We start from the raw sequence: 21,822 nt of genomic DNA, 5'->3' as shown, positions 1-21,822 counted from the left end.
GAGAGAGAGAGAGAAAAAACAAGTGAAAAGAAAATCGTATTAGCTGGAAGATGATTTTTGATTTCCATGTTAAAATCTCGTTCCAAGAGAGAGAGAGAGAGGATCGAAGAATTAGATAGAAATATAAAATCGGATGGACGATGGGGTACATATAATATAAATAAAAAAAATAAAGGAAGGGAAGAAGAAGAAGAAGAAAAAAAAATCGCTCGCCTCCTCCTCCTGCGCGAACCCCCGGCCCCTCCCGCCCGACCCCTTCGACACGTCGATTTAAACGATCGAACGGACGATTCGCAAAAGTGTCGCTGAAGGATTTTTTTTCTTCGACGAGAAAAGACTTAGTAAATTATTTATTCAGGCGATATTCGCGTCCTGCTGTGTTGTCATCTCATATACCTGTGAGTTAGATACATGGCAGACGATGATATGAGTGCGAGTGAGTGAGTGTGTGAGTGAATAAATGAGCGTGGAATAGAATGAGTGTGCGAGAGTGACAATATGAGAATAAGAATGAGAGAGAGAGAGAGAGAGAGTGGGAGAGGGAGAGGAAATTAATTGGTATAAATGCGTGCGTGATATCGGGGTGAAAAGGAAGAGACCAATTGGGAAGTAAGGAAACAAAAAAAAAAAAGAAGAAAAAAGAAGAAACAGGGCTATAAGGAATATAAATATAAAAAAAAGAAAAACGTAAAATAAATAAAAAACGAATATAGCGGAAAGGTAATTGTGGATGATGATTTAAAAATTAGTAGTGCCAAGAGCGAAAAATAACGAAACGAAACGAAATGAAATGAAATGAAATGAGATGAAATGATATGAAATGATATGAAATGATATGAAATGAAACTTTTGTAAATATTAGATTAGGTAGCTCAATATCACAATATAATTATTACGACTAAAAATTATATGCTATACACAACAATACCGATTAAAAGTAAACATCCAATATAACGTTTAACTACGAACAACAAGAAAAAAAACAACACACGCATACCATTTAAAAATTATGTGCTGGGCTGCTGGCACGTTCTAAACAGGTGTGCCAGTGGCTCGGGGGTAAAGGGGGGGCCGTACGAAAAAAAGCAATGTTTCTTTATTTTTTTTATTTTTTTTTTTTAATTCTTTCTTCGCGGTACACGCGCCTATATCCTTTTTTTTTATTCGTTGATATACGTATTTTTGTTTATTTTTTTATTTTTTCTCTTTTATTTTTTCCTTCCTTTCGTTTTATTTTTGTATATACGCAAAGAAAAAAAAGATGAGGGGAAAAAGGGGAATGATGATGACGGATGGCCACGTTATTATTTTCTTAGCGATGAATCGTCTTCATTCGTCCAATTTTCTTTCCTTTTTATATCATTATAATATACACGTATATATGAATAAATACATTCTCGTAGGTTTAGTCGTCGCGGATTGTCTCTTGTGCAAATGAAGAAAATATGCGCGCGTGCTTTATTAATATAATTAATTAATTAATTTTTGTTTTATAAAATCAAAGCGAGGGAAAGGTAAGCTAAAGGAAAACGCGTTCACGTTTTAGTGAATCGTATCGAAAAAGCTCATCTTTCCTTTTTTCCAATAGCTTTGAAAAAGCCCACGATTGATCGTTCGATCGATGTAATAATAATAATAATAATATTAATAATAATAATAATAATAATATTAATAATAATATAATAATAATAATAATAAAATATAATATAGATTAGGAGAAAATTGACAAAAGACCACCGCGTTCGTGAGACGCGTGGCCATCGGGATTTTAAATCTTTATAATTCAAAGAAGAAGAAGAGGAAGAGGAATAGGAAGAGGAAAAGGAAGAAATAAAAAAAAGCAAAAGAAAAGAAAAAAAGAACTCATCGAACTTGACGACGGTGAAACGGTGAACGGTCTCCTCGTTTCGTACGGCCCTGCGTACACACACGTCTGATATAAACACAATAATTTTATTATTATTATTCGACTAGATAAGGCCTTAATTTTTCTTTAATCTTTGTTTTTTTATTATTTTATTTTATTTTATTTTAACTTGTTTTTCGTTTCTTCTTTTTTGTATTTTTTGTATTTTTTCAACAAAATAGAACGAGATCCGTACCAGGCCCCGTTGCCTTCGAGTAGTCTCGCGGAGTCGACGAGATACATTTTTAAAAACGATTTAATATATGAATGAATGAATGAATTAATTAAAAAAGAAAAAAGAAACACGATTTATATTAATTGATAGATAAAATTGTTTAAACCTTCGATCTTCCGTCGATCTATTTTCATACAGCAGGCTGAGACATGAAAATTAACTAAATTAATTAAATTAATTATTCGTTAAAAAATAATTGTTGTTAAATTAATATTTAACGAGAGGAAACAATTTAAGAAAAAGAAAAAAAAACAAACAAGATGAGCAAAAGAATAAGAAGATATGTCGTTAGGGTCTCCGTTGTACTTTAAAAGTTCCTACCCCCGTGATCATTTTCTTCTACACGCGATAAAATAATATCTTTGTTTCTCTAAATATAATAGACAGACAAAAAGAATAAGAAAACAACTACACGTTAAATAAATACGAACGAATATGAAAGTGGGAGGAATATGTGGAAGAATGATTAAAAAAAGAAGAAGAAAAAATGATAATAAAAAGAAAAAAAAGTAAAAATTTAGATAGACAATTAATAGATCGACACGAGTCTCGTCGAACCCCCCGAGCCTCCCCGATATGCTTCTCCCCCCTCCAGCCACCCCCCACCACCCCCGGTACGGAACGAATCACTCAAAGTATTATTCTCTTGAAAAGTCACCGATTATTGTAATTTTAATGTAAAGAAAATGATGGGGTTTATAACAAAACGTAAAACAATTAGTAGAAATGGGTTGAGTCGAATGCGGAATAATCTGACGAAGGGGAGGAAGGAAAGAAGGAAAGAAAGAAAGAAAGGAAGTTTGTTTGTTATATTTTTCGTTTGTTTTGTTTTTAAATTAAAAAGAACAATTAAATAATGCCAATGAATTTTCCTTACGAACGATTTGAGAATTGTTGCGAGTGGTCGCGTGTTTAACGAACTTGACGCGAAATCGATTAGAACAAAATCAACGCATACATTTAAATCGTATGCATATATATATATATATATATATACTGTATCGTAGAGTCAACTAAAAATAATAATGTAAGACTGGTAACGTTGATAATGATAGGGGGAAAACAAAAACAAAACAAAAAATCAAAAAATCAATTGATTAGAAATAATACATTTAATTAGAATATGTTTCGATGACGTAAAAAAATGAGTCTCGTTGACCCAAAATGTCAGAGAGTTTTCGTTTGCGAATAAAAAATGATTTCCTATCCTATCGAATATAAACAACTTATCGATAGTGTTTGTATGAAAATTGTCAACGTTACTAGAAACATCGTTTGGTTGGTTGGTTGTTTGTTTGTTGTTGATTTATCTTTTAAAAGAATTTAGAAAAATTCGATTTACGCGCGCAGTTCACGAATCACGCTATCGATAATCGATCTATCGCGATTCGATAATCGAATTCGTTCGAAAAAGGAAAATAAAAATGGATTGAAAATATATTAGCGAATAACGCGACGACAAAGTTCGAACGAGAAAGGAAACAAAGAACGCGGGGAGAGATGAAACGATAGAAAACGAAGGGAAAAGGGATGGAAAAAGTTTGTTAGAGAAAAGGGGGCTGAGTAAAAAAAAATGTTATTTAGCGAAAAAGAAAAGAAAAACCAAACGAACGAAACAAAGTAAGTCCAGTTATAAAAATGCCTTTGAACAAAATTTGTATGTCCGGGCAGGTTTTGATTAACGAAGAAAATTCGATTTCCTGCGACCCCGTCCCCGCCCCTCTCAGTGCCCCCGGCCCGATGCGTTTTTTTCCCTCTCTAAAGTGCACGTTGCGAAAGAAAAAAAAAAAGAAAAAAATTGTAACCTTCGCGAATGCGCCCGAGCGAACTGCTGTCATAGTTTAAAAGAAAATCAACAGAAGGGAAGGAAAAAAATTGGGGGAACTCGTTTTTTATTTTGTTTTTTCCATCCGCTGAAAAATGTGTTCAACGCGTATGCAATATTTTAAAAAAAGAAAAAAAAAAAGAATAAGAAAAATATGGCGAGGATCAATCGTAATTTTATTATTATTATTAAACGACGATTGGGTCATCGACGTGGCCTTGCGATCGAGTGAGATAATACGCGTTCAGAGATGAGATAAGCGAGCGAGAGAGAGAGAGAGAGAGCGAGAGCGAGAGAGAGAGAGAGAATGGGAGAAAGATAGAAAATAAAAGGAACATAAAAAAAAAACATGGAAAAATAAAAAAAAGATAATGCAATGGGTTCTGTGCAAGTTTTAATTAAATTGTAAATGTTATTAACTTAGAAGATTGAATTTAAAGAATAATGATAATAAAGAAAGAAAAAAATAAAATATAGAAAAGAAAATAAGAAAAAAAGGGGGATAAGAAGTTAATAAATGACAATTGGTAGATTATGTTTTAGGATTGCTTAGTTATATTGGACCGAGTGAGTTTATTGTATGTGCGCGGGCGATTTAAATAAAAGAAAATGAAAGGTAGGGAAGAAAGGGGGAGAAAAATGAGGAGGAAGAAGAAGAAGAAGAAGAAGAAGAAATTATTATTCGTAGGAAAAGGAAAAAAGAATAATCTCTTTTAAATTTATCATTAATCATTAGGGAAGAAGATTCTATAGCGCGCGATATTTAAAAAGAAAATAAATAAATATAAAAGTAATTTGTTAAACGTGAGAAGATTCGCGGATACGAGCGCGGAATAAAATTGATTATGCGAAATCGTGGCCTTTCGACGCAAATTTAAAAAGAAAGAAAATAAAAAAAAAAGATAAAAAGACTACGACAACCAAAAAAAAAACAAAAAAGAAAAGAAAATAGTAAATGGGGAAAATAAAAGAAACGGTTATTTCAAATTCGCCAGCCAATCGAAGAGACACGATCTTCCATTGGAGGAGAGTCCAATTAATTATTAGCTGTTTCAATCGGACGAACGGCTCGGTTCGATACTTTTTCAAAATGCACGATTCTCAATACGACGACGACCTCTGACATTATTGTATTAATTTTTATTTTTCTTTTTCTTTTTTTTTTTTTCGTTTGTTTTTTCCGTTCTAATTTTTACTCTTAACGATCGCGTACGAGAGCCAAAGCATAGGGAATTAGAATTTTCATCATTATTATTATTATTATCATTCTTTACGATATTTATCTTTTATAATTGTCCCCCTTCCTTTCCCTTTCCCTTTCCCTTTCGCCTCTGGGCTAATTTGTTATTTCGTTGTTCTTCATTTTATTTTCAATGCAGTTCGTATAACAGTTAACTTTATCGTCTGAAATGTTCTCGAGGTCGGTTGATATTTTTTTTGGTTCGTTTAATTGCGACAAGTCCCACGTGCCGAGATGCATCATCGTATTTATTTGTAAAAAAAAAAAAAGGGGGAAAATAATGTCTCGATAATTGTTTGCCGATTTTTTTGTCTGGATGATTTTTCTTCTTCGTTTATTACGATTCTTGGCCGAGATAATATCGTAGAAGAAACAAAAAAAATGGTTCGAAGGACAAGACGGAATGGAAGGAAGGAAAGAAAAAAAAAAGAAACCAAAAAAAAAAAAACAAGTAATACGGGGCGACCTTGAGAGATCTCCATTTTAAAAATAACGCCAACATTTTACTCCAACGTATTATATCAAATTTTGTTAATAAAATCATAATACTCCGAAAAAAATAATATTTCAGTTTGATCGAGTTAACTGTTAGACTTTGTAAATATATACAGTTGTTTAATATGTGTACAAGAAATACGTCTTTTAACGTTTAAATGACGTTCCTTGGTATATTGGAAAATACATATCATCTGACGATTAATTTTTTTTATTTTCTGTTGCTTTTCGTTCACCGTTTCTTTTTTAACTTTCTTTCTTTACTTTTCTTTTCCCCCTTCCCCATTATGTAGTAAAATAAAATACAAGATTACGCGAATATTAATTTTTGCGTAATGAGAGGGGACAATCCATTAAATTGTGGATCTCTCATTAAAAAAATTTGAAAATTACTAAAATAAATGAAAGAAAACAACAAGAGAGAGACAGAGAGAGAGAGAGAGAGAAAACGAGAAAAAAGAAGGAAAGAAAAGAAAAGAGGGAGAATTAGACGCGAATTTTGAATATTACAGAAAAAAAAAAAAAAAAGGAGAAGAAAAAGCGAGAGAGAGAGAGAGAGAGAGAAAAAAAAGAAATGGAGTCATTAGAAGGAAAAAAAAATAAATAAATACAAATTTGTTGTGTAATAATTGTTGGTAGTAGGATAGTAGAGGTATACGTTGAATGTGCTTATAAAGTAAAAGTAAAAGTAAAAAAGAAGAAAGAAAAAAAAAAGAAAAAAAAAAAAATAGTCGTTTGAAATTTCGTCATTTTAACGGAAAGAAGAGAGAGAAGAATGAAGAAAGAGATGATAAATTCGAGTAGTTCCTTCTTAATCGTCGTCTCGTAGTGTCGAGTCAATTGTGGAAAAAAAAAAAAAAGGAAAAAAAAAATATAAAAAAGCTCTCCCCAATGAATCTAGTCACCGCTGAGCCGTACGTCCGCTCGCGTCAAAGTAAACAAAAAAAAAAAAAAGAATCGGTCGATATAAAAAAAACTCTATATTGCTCTATTGTCATTATTAAAAAAAGTAAATAAATGAAAAAATAATAATAAATAAGACCGCGCGCGCCCGTTACCGTCGAAAGTTGGAAAAAGAGAAAGAGAAAGAGAAAGAGAAAGATAAAAAAGGGAGATAGAACGAGAACAAGAAACGTCAAGAAAAAATTAAACAAAATAATATGTCGTTAAAAACTTAAAGTGAAAGTAAAAAGAAAAAAAGGTATCATTATTTTCGATAGATAATTGTTTCATTTTTGTACTTTCTTTTTTGGGGGTAATTTTTGTTTTCTTGTCTCTTATCCCCCACCCCCCTCCCGACGGCGGAACGCGATAGCAGCGGTCGAATCTTAGACGGAAAATAATTATTATACATAATAATAATAATATTAATAATTATAACAATTAATAATTAATAATAAATAATAATGATGATAATAATAATTATAATGAAATAATAGAAGAAGAAGAAGAAGAAGAAGAAGGAGAAGAAAGAGAATGGAAAAAATGAAATAATATTAATAATAATAATAATAATAATAATAATAATAATGTGATTTCACGAGTTGTGTTCTAAAAAGAAAAAAAAGATAAATTTATTCGTAGCGTCGAGAGAGTTTTTTAAAAATTAAAACCCGACCGATCGAACGACCGACAGACCGACAAACTCCGAAGTTAGTAAGTCAAATCGAGAGTCAAATCAAGCAAGAATTACGAACAAAACGGAGTTGTCGAATTTGTTACGTGCTCGCGCGCAAAACAAATAGGAAAAACGTATGGTATGAATGATTGATAGGAAAAGGAAGTCTAGAGAAAAGATTTTTTTTCTATTTTTTTTTTTTTTTTTTAAAGGGAAAGAAGAAAAAAAAAGACAATGTTTTCTATGCGTTTTATTTCTAATTTTTTTTTTTTTTTTTAATTTATGTATTCTGCTTTTTTTCAAACCTCTTTTATTTTTATTTTCTTTCTAAGCTATTAAATTATATCGTATTGTTAATAAGATTGGTGTGTCTAGTCCCTCGCGATGAAAAAGAGAGAGAGAGAGAGAGAGAGAATAAATTCGAAAGAGAGAGAGAGAGATAAAAAAAAAGATAAGAAGAATTATAAAGAAAGCTAGGGATGGGGGGGGGAAAGTATAGAGAAAATTTTGGTACGAATAAAATAACGTCCAAGACTCTCCCTCTCCGAGAATTATCGTCTCCTCTTCCTCCGCCTCCTCTTCATCGTGAAGCGTACATTTTTCTTGTTTGAAAAAAAAAAAAAAAAAAAAAAAAGAAACAAACGAAAAGTTTAAAAGAAAAAGAAATTACATGCGTAATTGGGGGAGGGGGGAAGAACGAAGTAGCAAGAGAAAAAGGGAAACAGTTAGAGAGTTAATAATAATAATAATAATAATAATAATTATGAGGAAAAAAAATTAAGCAAAGAATATAATAGTAACAATAATAATATTAATATTAATAATAATGATAATAATAGTAATAATAATCATCATTATCATCATCATCGTCATCATCATCATCATCATCATCATCATTTAATTAACATCATCAATGCACAGACCCGCTCGCTGACTGACGGAATTCAAATGTTTCCTAATCAAAAAAAAAAAAAAAAAAAATTCGTAAATGTCTCGTTGTTGTTTCGGAAACGCGCAGTGTCTTTTTAAAGAAAAAAAAGAAAGGAAGGATGGAAGATAACGAATGGAAGGATGGAAGGAATAGATGAAATTATAGAAAATAGTTGGAAACGGAATGGTAAAAATAATAAGAAAAATGAAATAGGACCGCGTCGTGTGTCAGAGTTCGAACGAATTAATAATAATGACTTTTCATTGTCGCAATTATATTACAAAACAAATAACAGATAAGAAGGAAAGGAAATATACAGAGAAAGAGAGAGAGAGAGAGAAAGAAAAAAAGAAAGAAATTGGGGAAAGAAATCTTTTTTCAAAGTAATCGATCGATGTTGTAGAAACAGTGTCATTTTAAAGTAGTAGGTCGCTTCTACAGGAAAAAAAAAAAAGTAAAGTTAAAGTTAAACTAACTAAACTAAACTAAACTAAAAAGATAAAAAATAAAAAACTAAACTAAACTAAACTAAACTAAACTAAACTAAACTAAACTAAACTTAAACTTAAACTTAAACTAAAGTTAAAATAAAAAAAGGGAAGAAAAAAAAAGATAAACGAGACTCATCCGAAAATGGTACGAAGCTCACTCAACGTTATTCGAAAATCGCGCGCGGTTTCGCAAGCGCGTTCGATAAATGATTATGCGAGTCGCGCATTATAATAAAATAATTCATGGTGTACGCCTACTACTCTGTTCTTGTTGTACATGGCATGTGCATGGTGGGTGGATGCGTGCTTGCTTGAGTGTGTGTGTGTGTGTGTGCGTGCATGAGTGCAACTCGCGTGCATTTTCGAACGCGTTGCGTCCTGGCCGCCGCCGCGTACTACTCTCAACGGTTTTTTATACAGTAGGATTGTACCAATACCACATAGGGAAAAAAAAGATGTTCGTTGTTCACTGCTCTGGCTTGCTAGAAAAAAAAGCATATTCGGGCCTCTCGGAGGCTGTTCGGATCAGGAGAGGAAAAAGAAATAATGTGTATTATGAATGAAATAGGAAAAAGAAAGAAGCGCGCCGTTGTGTATTAGAATAAATGAAAGAAAAGGAATAAGAAAAAGACATACATACAATCGAACGTCGACGATCGAATCGAAATAATATATATGTATAAGCCTATTTGATGTGAATTCAATCGAAAGTATATATTAAATAACTTGTTCCGGACAGTCCCCTTTCGTGCCCATCGATATACATAAATCGGCAACATTTTTCGACATTGCAAGATTATTGGTGTACTTATCACGCAGTTTTCTACAAAATAAAGAAAACGATTTTGAACAAAAAAAGGAAAAAAAGAAAAAAAAGAAAAAAAAAAAAGGAAAAAAAAAAATAATAATAACATGATAAACACGAGCCACATATATATACCGCAAGCATTTTTTTATTTTTCATCTAACAAACCATTCTCTCACAAAACCTTTTTCAGCATTATTTCCTTGAAAAGAACGTACAAAATATTATGCGAGCTTAAAATAGAGAAGATTTCTAAAGAGACGCGCGAATTATTGAAATTCAAATGTCGCGATCTTTAACACACTTTCGATTTAATCGATCGATAATCGTAACTACGGGCGCCATCTGATGGAAATTCGTCGAATTTCAAAGTAACTCCGTGCCCCGGATGATAGGCAACATTCGTACACCGGTGTATGCAAGAAAATCCATAAATATTACATTCAACAAACTAATAGTATATACAATAACGTTTTCAATCTTTCTTTTAATATTATTTATTAACAAATAACCAAAATTTCAAGAATACGTATATATATATATATATATTAAAACTCTTCGAATCTATTAATGTGCATCGGTAACGGGCATATTTCTTTTAACAGAAACGTAAAATTATAGCGCGCACGTGTTAAAGATTATCGTTCCAAGATTTATTACGTAGAAAGAAAATGAAAAAAAAAAAAAAAAAGATAAAAAAAGATAATCAAAAACCTATGAATAGATCCAACGACTAGTTTCAGTTAACCGACTGGAAAGGAATTAGGCAATATAGAGAAGATAGCAAGAAGAAGCACTCGAAGAAGAGGAGCCGAACGATGAAAGAGTGGAGATCGTAAAAATCGAAGGAACATGATCCAGGGATAAGTGGTATCACGTTAGCAAGGTAAGGCAAGGAGAGAAACGTCTATTTCCGAACTGACGACGTTCCAAATTTAAACGACGCCACCCGCATTTACAAACGGTCCGAGCCCCTCTCCCCTAACCCTCTTCCTCCCACCAACCCCAGCCAGCTTCCTCACCCTCTTCCCTTAAACTTACTTTCACTTTGGACAATATGCATGCGTACATATGTGCTTGGCAAACGTGTGCAGATATATAAGTTGATCGAGTCAATAGATAACGCGACAAACGGATGATACGTTTGTTAAAGTGTACGTTTTTAAGTTGAAGAACACTATACCATTCGGATAATTGCCTGGATACCGGCGTGTTTTATTCCGGTGACACTAAAATATTACGGTATCCGCTTCTCCGTGTCATTCCATCGCTCTATTTTTGAACGCCGGAGAAGCTTCTAGGGGGACTTGTTTTGAATCCTCTCCTCTTCGCGAGAGAAACGACAGCGTTAGTTGCTTGAAGAAAAAAATTTTACTTTCTTTCTTTCTTACTTACTTCATTTATTTATTTATTTATTTATTTATTTCCGACGCCTGTGTATCTATCCATCTTTCTTTCTTTCTTTCTTTCCTTCTTTCTCTTTCTTTCACCATTTCCGTTCCTTTCCTTTTCTTTCCTTGATTAGGAAAAACAAAACGTTAAATTGCTTATTGCAGTAAAGAACGAATACACTCAATGGATTTTATCGAAAATTTAGAAACCTAGCACCAGTTTTGATTACCTAGAGTCATTTATTTTTAGGATTAGGAAACGTGACTTTAGCTCCGGGATTGAATGAATAGAAAACCGTTCCACTTCATCGCCGAGGGATTTCTTTTTTTAGTATCAACCAACCATGCCCAACGCTTAACTGCACTTTTAAACGAAGAAGGATTTTTCTTACATCAGTCGTCTTGATTATTTCTTTTTATTTTTTTTTTCAAGAGGGAGAGGAGGTTTTTCTTTTCTCTTTTTTTTTTTTCAATACGTTCGAACGAAACCGAAGAGGAACGGAAGATCGAAGCTAATTTTTCTTCTTTGTTTTTTTTTTTTTTTTTTAATCTAACACTTTAAAACCGCCTAACGTAAGAAAATTCGAACGCAAGGTTTTAATTATTCAAACGCAAATATAGGTCTCATAGTGAATGAACATTCCACATCGTGCTAAGCATGGAACCTAACCATCGACTAGTATAACCCTCTCATTTATTTATAGAACTATTAGACGTGAGTTAAGCACGCAAATTGAATGGACCACGTTGAGGAGATGAACATTTTCCGAAACGTCGCGTTGTCGATCTAATGCTTTTACCATGTTCCGGAAATTAATAGATATCCGTATTTATCGAAAACATAATTCTAATCTAATAATTGACAGATACTCGATAATATCGGCAACATTTATTCCCTGATATTAACGTACTACTACCGTGGCTGGAGACACGCCAAATTTGGCGAGTGCATTCAAGACACGAAGAAAATTCATTCTACTCGAATCAAACGTCACGAAAGATTTTTCTAGTAATCTTCTTGCATTGAAGATTCATCGATCTGAAAAAAATCACAATCTATCTCGTCTATAATATTTTCATATTATTCGAACAAACAACATTTCCATTAATTGTTTAATTATTCTTTACAAAAAGCAATCGAAATGATTGGTATTTAAAATCAAAACGAAAAGAGAAAAAAAAAACAAAACAAATACTCGATAGAAAAGGAAAGAAAACGGAAAGGAGTGGGGTGGGAGGGTGATTAATAAAAAGGTAGAAACGAAAAATAAAAATTGAAATAAAATACCGATAAACCGTTGCGTCAAAACTTTTTTATCGGTGTGTGGTAGTTCTGGTGTTAAAAAAAAGGGGAAGAGGATAGGAGCAGGGGTGAAGGGGGAGGGGAAGGGGGGGGAGAAAAAGGTAAAAGTCAGTTTGGTCGCGGTAGTCGTCTTTGTCGACGTCGTCGTCGGGGGGTGGGTGGTTGGGTGGAGGGGGGATAGGGGGGGCGCGTGCGCGGAAAGCGTCGCGACGCAACCCACCAGACGCCTTCTTGAATGAAACCGTCGCGGGCAGTCAGTTCGCATCAAGGCGTCCACCCTCGCTTTCACTTTCACGGATTTTATTCTCGTATGATCTGAGCTCACATCAGCTACGGCCGAGTGACCAACACAACCAATTTTCCCGACCAAACGGGGATATAAATCCGTAATTGTATCATTTCATTACTATCAGAAGATGCTATACTTCAGGTAGGATAAATTTTATCAGTTTCTTTTCTTTTCTTTTCTTTTCTTTTCTTTTTTTTTTTTCTTAATACAAATTCATAATATCATAATTAACAAATCGTAATATACAATTTTCATCGTCATCTCATTTTCACATACGTTATTTAATATACCGAAATAATAATAATAATAATAATAATAATAATAATAATAATAATAAGAATCACATATTGTAATATGCGTATTAATGTTTCTATAAAAGAAAATAACATTTGTTTCTAACCCCCTCTCCCCCTCCCGCCCATCTCTGACGTGTATAAAGTTTCTTTTTAATTGGCATATCAGAAGTGAATCTTTTTTACGTTTTATCAATTATCGTTACCCCTTTATTAATTCGTATATGTATATATATGTATCTATATTTTCTCGTTCGAACGTACCCGTAGCATCTTCACGCGATATTAAATCTAACTCTGGACGGTGTAAAAGTTAAAAAAAAAAAAGAGAGAAAAAAAATAAGAGAAGAATAAAACGAACAAACGAAAAAAAGAAAAATATTCATACGTTTCCGTGGAAAAGAAAATGATCGATTCTTTTGATATGTATACGATGGCCGTTCCCCTCGTCCCCCCCACTCCACCACCCCACCCACCCGTTTCATCATCGCGAATCTTGATCGTTGCATATTTTCTTTTTCGATCGGTGCCGACTAGATCGACGTCGTTGATTTTCTGGCCAAGTCAAACAAACTATAGGCTGCTAACTAGACACTCGTCCGAGATTGGCGTGGTGGGTAGGGGGGGGAAGAGGAACGGGGGTGGGTGATCGTACAAACAATCGAAATAGGGCCCTATATCTACTTTTAGGAAACATCAGAGTAGTTTGTTCACGATTTTCCATTAATTTTGTCCTCCTCCCAAATCCCCATAATATGTGTTTTTTAAAGCAAAGAAACGTTTCGCTTCGCGATTAACCATAAAACGTTGCTGTCGTTCCTGCCGTTGATATATCGATTCCTCCTGGCAATTAATCAACCGACAAAATATCTTTCGAATATCCATAAAAATAATAACGTCGAACGAACAAACGAACGATGATCGATTGATCGAAAGATATAATATACTTGGTAAGAAAAAATAAAAAGATTAGCCCGGATCGTATATTTATTATCGTAAAACGTGTTATATTCCGTATCGAACAATCTAATTTATGTGTTAGTTCCATCAGGTTTGACGAGTTTAAACATTCCATGACCTAGATAAATGAAGACACCTTGTTTACGTGGATCACTAGTCTTTAATTCGATCATGCTCTCAAAAAAAGGGACTACTACTACTACTACACATGCTACTACTGCTGTTCGTGTAGGTTTTTTTTACATTAGTTAAGTCAGTAAACCGTGCACTGACAGCAACCCCCGGGTGTGGGGCGGGGGCGGTTGGGGTGGTGTCGTATTTGTCGTGTAAATTAACGCTCTCGGTTGACCGCTAATTGTTTGGACAGTCACTTTGCGGACACCAGACCTACAACGATGAAAATGAGAAATACGAAAGGGAGAGAAATATATATGTACTTTGTTAGAAACTTAAACGTTCGAATTCATTTTATTCTCATTTTATTCATTTATTTTAACGATAAATTATAAACGCGTTTCGAAGTGTAAAAAAAAAACATACACGCAGAATAAATATTTCTCATCGATAATATTTATAATAAAATCGTACAATTATAAGCACAAGATGAAATCAATTTTCCATCGAAAAACTGAGTATATATTTTTTCTCATCAGCGAATAGATACGATCGATAACTCATTATCCACCAATTGAGGATAATAATTGAGATACGAAAGCAGGGGTTCGATTATTCTCCGTTGATTACGTCTATTAAAAAAATAATATGATAGAAGGAAAATATCCTAACGTCTTCTATATACTTGTTTAATAATAATAATAATAAAAAGAAGAGAAAGAGAGAGAGAGAGAGAGAGAGATGAGTGAAGATTTTGTGGAAAAATATTTACGGTCAAGCGGAAGTAAGCTTACTCGTTTACACATAGAACCCACTACAGTGTAGTTTCCAGGAAAATTTAATTAGGCGAAAACCAAGCAGGTCCGTACTTAGTTACACGTGTATGAATATTCGAATATTGGTCTCTAAGTTAGATATTATATTACCATAGATTTATCTTTGATATTTTTGTTAATTTTTTATTAATTAAATAATGAGAGAATAATTTTCAATACGATCTTTCGTATGAGAAGGGGAAGATTACTTCCAAGTATTTTTAAGAGAAAGAGAACGCACTAACGAAGATGGTAGAATGAAAGAGATGAGTTAAACAAAGGATAGCTTGTAACAGAATTGATTAAGTTAGCTAGCAATGGCCGTTCATACTGATTTGACCGTACATGTTAAAGATTCGTACACATCATCATCATCATCATCATCATCATCATCATCATCATCATCGTGGTAGCATAGATATGAGTGAACGTTATATAAGGCGGTCTTAATATAGCGAACACTTGCTGGACCTTAGCCATATTCATAGACGAGAGAGAAAGATAGGAATATATTAACACGTAGGCAGAAACATATAAAGAAATTTATCATCAAAGATTATGTCGATTTAAGGTATATATATATTTTTTTTTTTGCGATTAAAACGTTATACTCTTATAGGATGATCGATATTTCAAATAAATTAATATTAGGATTATGAGAATGATTTTAATATAAAATTTATTTATATATGAACGGTTATGATGAGTTACAAGTCATTTCTAAGTATAGTATATATGTAACTTGGAAAAAAAAATAAAAAAGATCGATATATTTCATTCTTCGAATAGTGCAATTTAGAGCCATGAAAATGTTGTTAAATCGATATAAAAAGATTAACACTTAAAATTATTGATAATTAAAGTAAACCTATTTATACGAGACTATTTAAAATGATTGGTTGGGATATTCGTCTTGATATAGTATATCTGTAATTTTAAATAATGGGAAGGAAGAAGGAAAGACAAATCGATAAATTTAATATTTTAGATATTGCGACTAGGGTAATGAAAAATGTTTTTTCAATCGATATGAAAACATGAATACCAGAACTACCAATAATTAAATTATCCTTATTTTTATCAGACCAGTTCAAATGACTGGTTGCAGTATATCTAAAAATATGTAATTTAAAAAATAAAAAGGAAAGATAAAAATGAAATCAATAAATATAATTGTCAAAGATATTGCGGTCAAAATTCGTCGTACATTTTTGAAAATAGAGAAAACAAATTTGATGTAATATCCGAATAAACCAAAAAAGATTCTAAGATCAACAATTTTCATAAGATTTTCTAATTCTATCGTCGAATCAGTAAAAAAAAATAAAATATATCGAAATTATTTGTACGACAACGTTGAGATGACAAAATCAAATAATCGAAGGGATAAAAGTGAACAATCGGAGGCCGTCAAAGAATCGAAATTGAACAACTCGACGTAGATGCGCGTAATTTTAAAACATGGCGCGTTAGACATCGTCGAAGAATACGATAAAGAAGAAAATGAGAATGAGAAAGAGAAACAGGCGTGGCCTTAGAGAGAGAGAGAGAGAGAGGTTCTCCTTTCACTGTGTTGGGGGGGTCACTGAACCTCGTGGTTCCAGAAGAAACATATACTAACTACTGTTAACGTTGTTCTTCCACAAACGTTTTCTATAACCTGCTGAGAAGTCAACTATATCAAAGAACAAAATCTGTCATTACATTCATTATTTCTAACATTAACGGAAAAATATTATTTGTTAGTTGTACTGCTGATCGTTGATTGAATTTGTTTATTTACTTGCTTATCGGATCGTTCTTTGCTATCTTTTTTGTTAGATAAACAAACGCCTTTCTAACGATTATTCTCATACGAGCGTATTTTAAGTTCGACAAATGATATTTCGAGATATTCGCGGTGGTGGTGGTGGTGGGGGAGAGGGAGAAATGATACATGAAAAAGAATCTTTTTCAAATGTTTCGAAAGCAACAGGTATATTCTTTGAAGAAAAAGATAAACTGGGGTTGGGGTGGGCGGAGAAGGAAGAAGCTGAGTTTAAAAAAATCTTTTGTATTGTTAGTCAAAGTGAAACAAGACGTAAGAAACTATCATCTTTTCTCTCTCTCTCTCTCTCTTTCTCACGCAAGAGTGAATTTTAACGATTAATCCCGTGGCTCGCATCCAATGACCGAATGTGTCGATAAAAATAGCGATGAATTAAATTCGTCCGAGTCGACTCTTTTTAAAAATTTCCATGATATAATCAAAATCTCGTAATGGTTCTATGTTGTACGATTGACCAAAAAAAAAACGCGACCTATAAACGGAATCGATACTCTTTGAGAAAAAAAAAGGTTCTAAACGATAAAAAGATCGAACGAATAAAAATGACAGGAATGAAAACGATCGGAATAATTGTCCCCCTTACCTTCTCACCCCATTGAAAATGAACGAATGAATTAGCAGGCAGGCATAATAAATCGCGTGATCTCGATATGGTGGAAAAGAAATTTGTAAAGAAAGCAGAGATCGTTCTAATCCCGTTGTAACAATACACAAACGGAATGAAATAATCGATAAATCAATCGTAGTTGGTCCCGGTACCCTAATATGCCGATACCGGATGCGGAGAATGCGGTCTTACCGACCTTACGATATTGTACAAAAAATCTCTCCCTCGGGAGAATCTTTTTTCGAATTGGCGCGTATATCTCGCAGCCGTTTGGAACTTTAAATTTAGACGGAGCGAAGGAAGATTTCACCGAAGCTATCTTTCTCTCTCTCTCTCTCTCTCTTTCTCTCTCACACTCTCTCTCTCTTTTCGGCGTATCTCAAGGTGCACGTAATAGAGGAGAAATAGCATAAAAGCAACGATTTGAGCACGGCCGACTCCCCACGTCCAACCAAGTAAACTTATCGTTGTATCTCTAAACCTCGTCAGTTATAATATACATATCTGTGCACGTGTCTATGTGTATGTGTAGTAGTAGAGTGATGGTAGTGGTAGGTAAAGCAGCAATAGGAGGAGAACAACCCACTAGAAAACCGTTTCGTTTTTCATTTTTCGAACAAAATGGCGAACCAACGCGCCAATTCGAATACCCGAAATATCTTAAAAGTCAAATCTAGTTACGCGTGTGTGTATGTACGTGTGCGCGTGAGATGGTAATTAAATAGCGAATTGATTCGCTCGGATCGTATAATTTCTGAGCTAAGTTAACAATGTGAGATATTAGATTGATGTATAGGAGGGGGAGTAAACGGGAGGGTGGGAAGTGGAGATGTGAGGAAGGGGAACTTGGCACATTGGATCCGCCATTGTTACGGGCGTTCGTTCGTTCGTTCGTTCGTTCATTCGACCATCGTTAGAATTCAGTCTCGTTGTTCAGAGATAAATTAATGCTCGCTTTGTCCCCCCCTCCCCCTCCCCCTTCCCCTATCCGATGGTTTCCATTCTTTTACTCTATTTTCGCGTGCATGAATTCTCCTCTCTTTTATCTTCCTGGTTGTTCCTTCCAACCCTCAGCCCCAAGCCCCCCTCGCAAGCCCGGCTAGTTTGCCTGATTGCTGTCTGTTTGCTTGCCTTGGGTATAGATTTGTACGACGATGAAAACAATCGGGAGGAATAATTCTCCGCGTGTTGGAAAATCCGAAGAAAGAAAAGTAACTCGTCCATCCGTCGTATAAAGTGTTGGTCGAGGGTGTGTCTTTTTCCGCTTTGCTGCCGCTTAAGTAGAGTTCGCCAGCAAAGGGGAACAGGCCGACCCTCCCCCGCATTATTAAAAAAAAATGGATTTTCTTTTTCTGTTTCTTTTTCTTTTTTCTTTTTTTTTCTTTTCTTTTCTTTTCTTTCCACCCCCTTCCCCAGCCTGTTTTTTTTCTTCTTCAAAGGACCAATCGTTACGTGGGACCGAACAAAAAGGGCTGAACTGTAAATTAAATTAAATTAAATTAAACGAGTAAAAAAATGTTGGTAAGTCACGGGTTATGGTTTTTTTTTCTGTTTTGTTTTTGTGCTGTGCTGTACTATGTCTTTCTCACTTTTTCTCGCTACTCTCTTTATATTCCTGGAGAAAAAGTAATAAGTTTTTTGTCGGCAACTTTGAGGAATGATCCCATTGCGTTTGAAGTATTAATAACGAGGGACATGCATAAATCCGCATCCCCAGGTGCAGCAACAGCGCGTGCCACCGAGCACGACGTATTAATATCCGTCTCATGTGCGTTAGCTCGATATCGTATTTCTCGGTCATTCGATCGGGTGAGTTAGTTCCCCCTTTTCGAATATTTTTCGAAGATACGGATTTATATAATACGGATTTTCTAATTTATTTAAGAAAATTATTATCGAGTTTGGGGTGGAGGAGAACGTTATTGATAAGAGAGACAAGAATTTTACTCAGATTGAATTATCGACAATTAATGTAAGTATACTCGTTTTTAATTAAACCAATGAATATCACTGCTTTCGTTTTTTTTTCTAATATATATGATGTGTGTGTGTGTGTGCTCGTAATTATGATATTGGATTAATTCATAAAAAAATTGATATCATTTTGAAACGTTCGATTATATTTACTTCGAAATATTTCAAATTTAATAGTTCATTGTCATAATTACATACGTATTATGTATGTTTAGTTTTTCTAAGATACTCTTGGATGGATTGAAACATTTTTTTAAATTATATTAACAAAATAAAAGTTAATTTGATAATAGAAAATAATTGTTTCTATGTTAAAAAGAAAAGAAGAAAAATAGGTAGATAAATCTATATGAAAAAAGATTAATTCTAGAACTATTAATAATTAAGGTATACCAGACTAGTCTAAATAATTGTTTGCAGTATTTTTAAATATGATATATATGTGAGTTTAAAAAAATAAAAAGAAATAAGGAAAGATAAATCGATAAATCTTTAAAACACTAATAAAAATGAATGTATAACAATTTCTACCTTTACCAAGCAGAATGATTGGTTACAGTATATCTAAATATATAATATAATAATCATTAAAAATAAATGTCAAAGAGAAAATTCAAAATAACTTATTGCAATATATCCAAATAATAGAATAAATAAATATAAATATAACAGCAAAAAATTCAGGGGATTTTCCAAACGGATCATGCTCGTAATATTTCTGTTTCTTATTAATTTAATAAAGTTCTTATTTTCGTTCTAACTCGCGTCCGAGTAAGTATATGTTTAAAAAAAACAAACGAATAATAAATCTTAAATTTCTTAGAACGTTAGCAATAAAAATGATAGAAAACAACAACGACAAATTGTTCTAAAGCACAAATTATGATATTAATACGAATAATACATATAAAAAAAAAAAAAAAAAGAAGAAGAATATTTTTGAAGAGCAGTTATTTAGACTGGTTTGGTAGTTCTAGTATTAACAGTCCATTGCCGAGTTAGAGGTATATTTTCGTCCGGACGTCGAACGACGAGCTTATTCGCGATTCGTTGCCTCCCTCGCGAAAGTTATAACGGAGTAGGTATCTCAATCTGCCTCTAAAAACACTCACTTACTTTCTCCCTCTCTTTCTCTTCTATATAAACGAAGATAGAAAGTAATGTCGCGCGTATGTCGGTTATTTATGTAAGTTAGAGAGATACGAGATATTAAATTACCAAGCGTTTAAAATCCTTCCGTGTACATGTTGGCCGATTAATCATCGATTTTTCTACTTCCATCAAAGAAACTCTAATACACCACTATCTTTGTATTAGAAGGAAGGAAGAAAGGAAGGAAGGAAGAAGACCGATCGCAATGTCGAGTATCTAACTGTTACTAATAATCACTATTAGCAGTCAGTTGCAATTTAATTTCACTTAAGAAGCATGACTAGAATGATTCAATTCTACAATTCGTTAAACATTTGGTTGCCTTTGGCATGGTTTCATTGTTTGCACAGATGGTCCCCATAAAAATATAAATCTATCGTTTTGTATTCTTATTTTTCTCTCTCTAGATTTTTCAATCTTGCAACTATGTCAAATTGTGAGTAGTTACTTTATTAAATGTACGATAGATTAAAGTGTTGTCTCCGTTATCTCTCTTTCTCTATCTCTATCTCTCTTGTTTTTTTTTGTTTCTTTTAGCTCTTAAAAAAATGACAAGTATCTCATATCCAATAATTGATAGCTCACGGTCTGGCTCGTTACACGTGACAAGACTCTAAGCAGTCCTTTCGTAACGGAGTGTGTGCTACGTTAGCGATGAGTTGGGCGTGACGAGACGTAATCTCTCGGTTAGAGTCTTGACGTTTGATTGGCAAAGCAAACAGTGGGATACTCGTATGCGTGGGCGTACAAATGCACAGTAAGATCTATGCGTTGGGATCTTCTTCGATCGTAATCGGTGGGATCCCAACGGGTATGAAGAATTAATATTTAAGAAAAAAAAAAGACAAAGGTCATATAAAGTATTAAACGTATAAACGATCTTTTGTACATTTATTTTTTCAGCGTATCGTTTATTATAAATAAATGGTAAACGTGTCTCTCTCTCTCTCTCTCTCTGTGCGAGAGTATGATAAAAATAAAAAGAAAAAAAGAAAAGAACGCGTTTTCAATAAGAAGATGGTGAAACGTGACGTCTCATAAATCACGAAGATCTTCAAGATCATCGGGATCATCGTTCTGCGTCACACATCTCTTAACCCACGCAAACAATTTTCTGGTAACTAATTTAAATCCTTGGGTACGGGTTTACTTGGGAAACGACGACGACGACGATGCTAAAGATGGCGATTATTTCTGTCTTAGATAAGAAAAGTAGAAGAAAGAGAAGAAAATGTCAACTAGACCAGGAAGAATCTACTAGAGCGGAAATGAAGTGTAAGAAGTCCGTATCATTGCTGACAGATCGATGCACGTTACTCGTCATAGAAAATAGTTTAAATCCTAATTAAGGTAAGTCGATGTGAGAAACTATGAATTATTTATTATTTTTGTTATCTTCTTCTTCTTCTTCTTCTTCTTATCTATCTATCTCTCTCTCTCTCTGATTTATATAAAAAAGTGATCTATTTGACAGGTAGCACGCGTGCATCCACAACTCAAAGAACACAGAGCCTAGGAAATCTCGTTTTCAACCCCTCCTTGCATCAACT

General features: G+C 33.6%; 1 long non-coding RNA gene across 4 annotated transcripts; it reads left to right on the top strand.

Annotated features, from left to right (window-relative positions):
• The first annotated feature begins 12,441 nt into the window (after positions 1-12,441).
• LOC122525334 lies at positions 12,442-21,210 on the top strand. Of its 4 annotated transcripts, none has more exons than XR_006305756.1 (4): positions 12,442-12,670; positions 19,032-19,118; positions 20,680-20,708; positions 20,810-21,133. It is a non-coding gene; the product is annotated as an uncharacterized LOC122525334 (long non-coding RNA). The 4 variants fall into 4 exon arrangements; XR_006305757.1 differs by lacking the exon at positions 12,442-12,670 and adding an exon at positions 21,176-21,210 and having other exon boundaries at positions 18,786-19,118; positions 20,810-21,083; XR_006305755.1 differs by lacking the exon at positions 12,442-12,670 and adding an exon at positions 18,786-18,955.
• The last annotated feature ends 612 nt before the right edge of the window (positions 21,211-21,822 follow it).

Source organism: Polistes fuscatus, unplaced genomic scaffold (assembly GCF_010416935.1).
Source record: "Polistes fuscatus isolate 324 unplaced genomic scaffold, CU_Pfus_HIC Scaffold9, whole genome shotgun sequence".
Classification (NCBI taxonomy): domain Eukaryota; kingdom Metazoa; phylum Arthropoda; class Insecta; order Hymenoptera; family Vespidae; genus Polistes; species Polistes fuscatus.
This window is presented reverse-complemented; position numbering and strand designations above follow the sequence as displayed.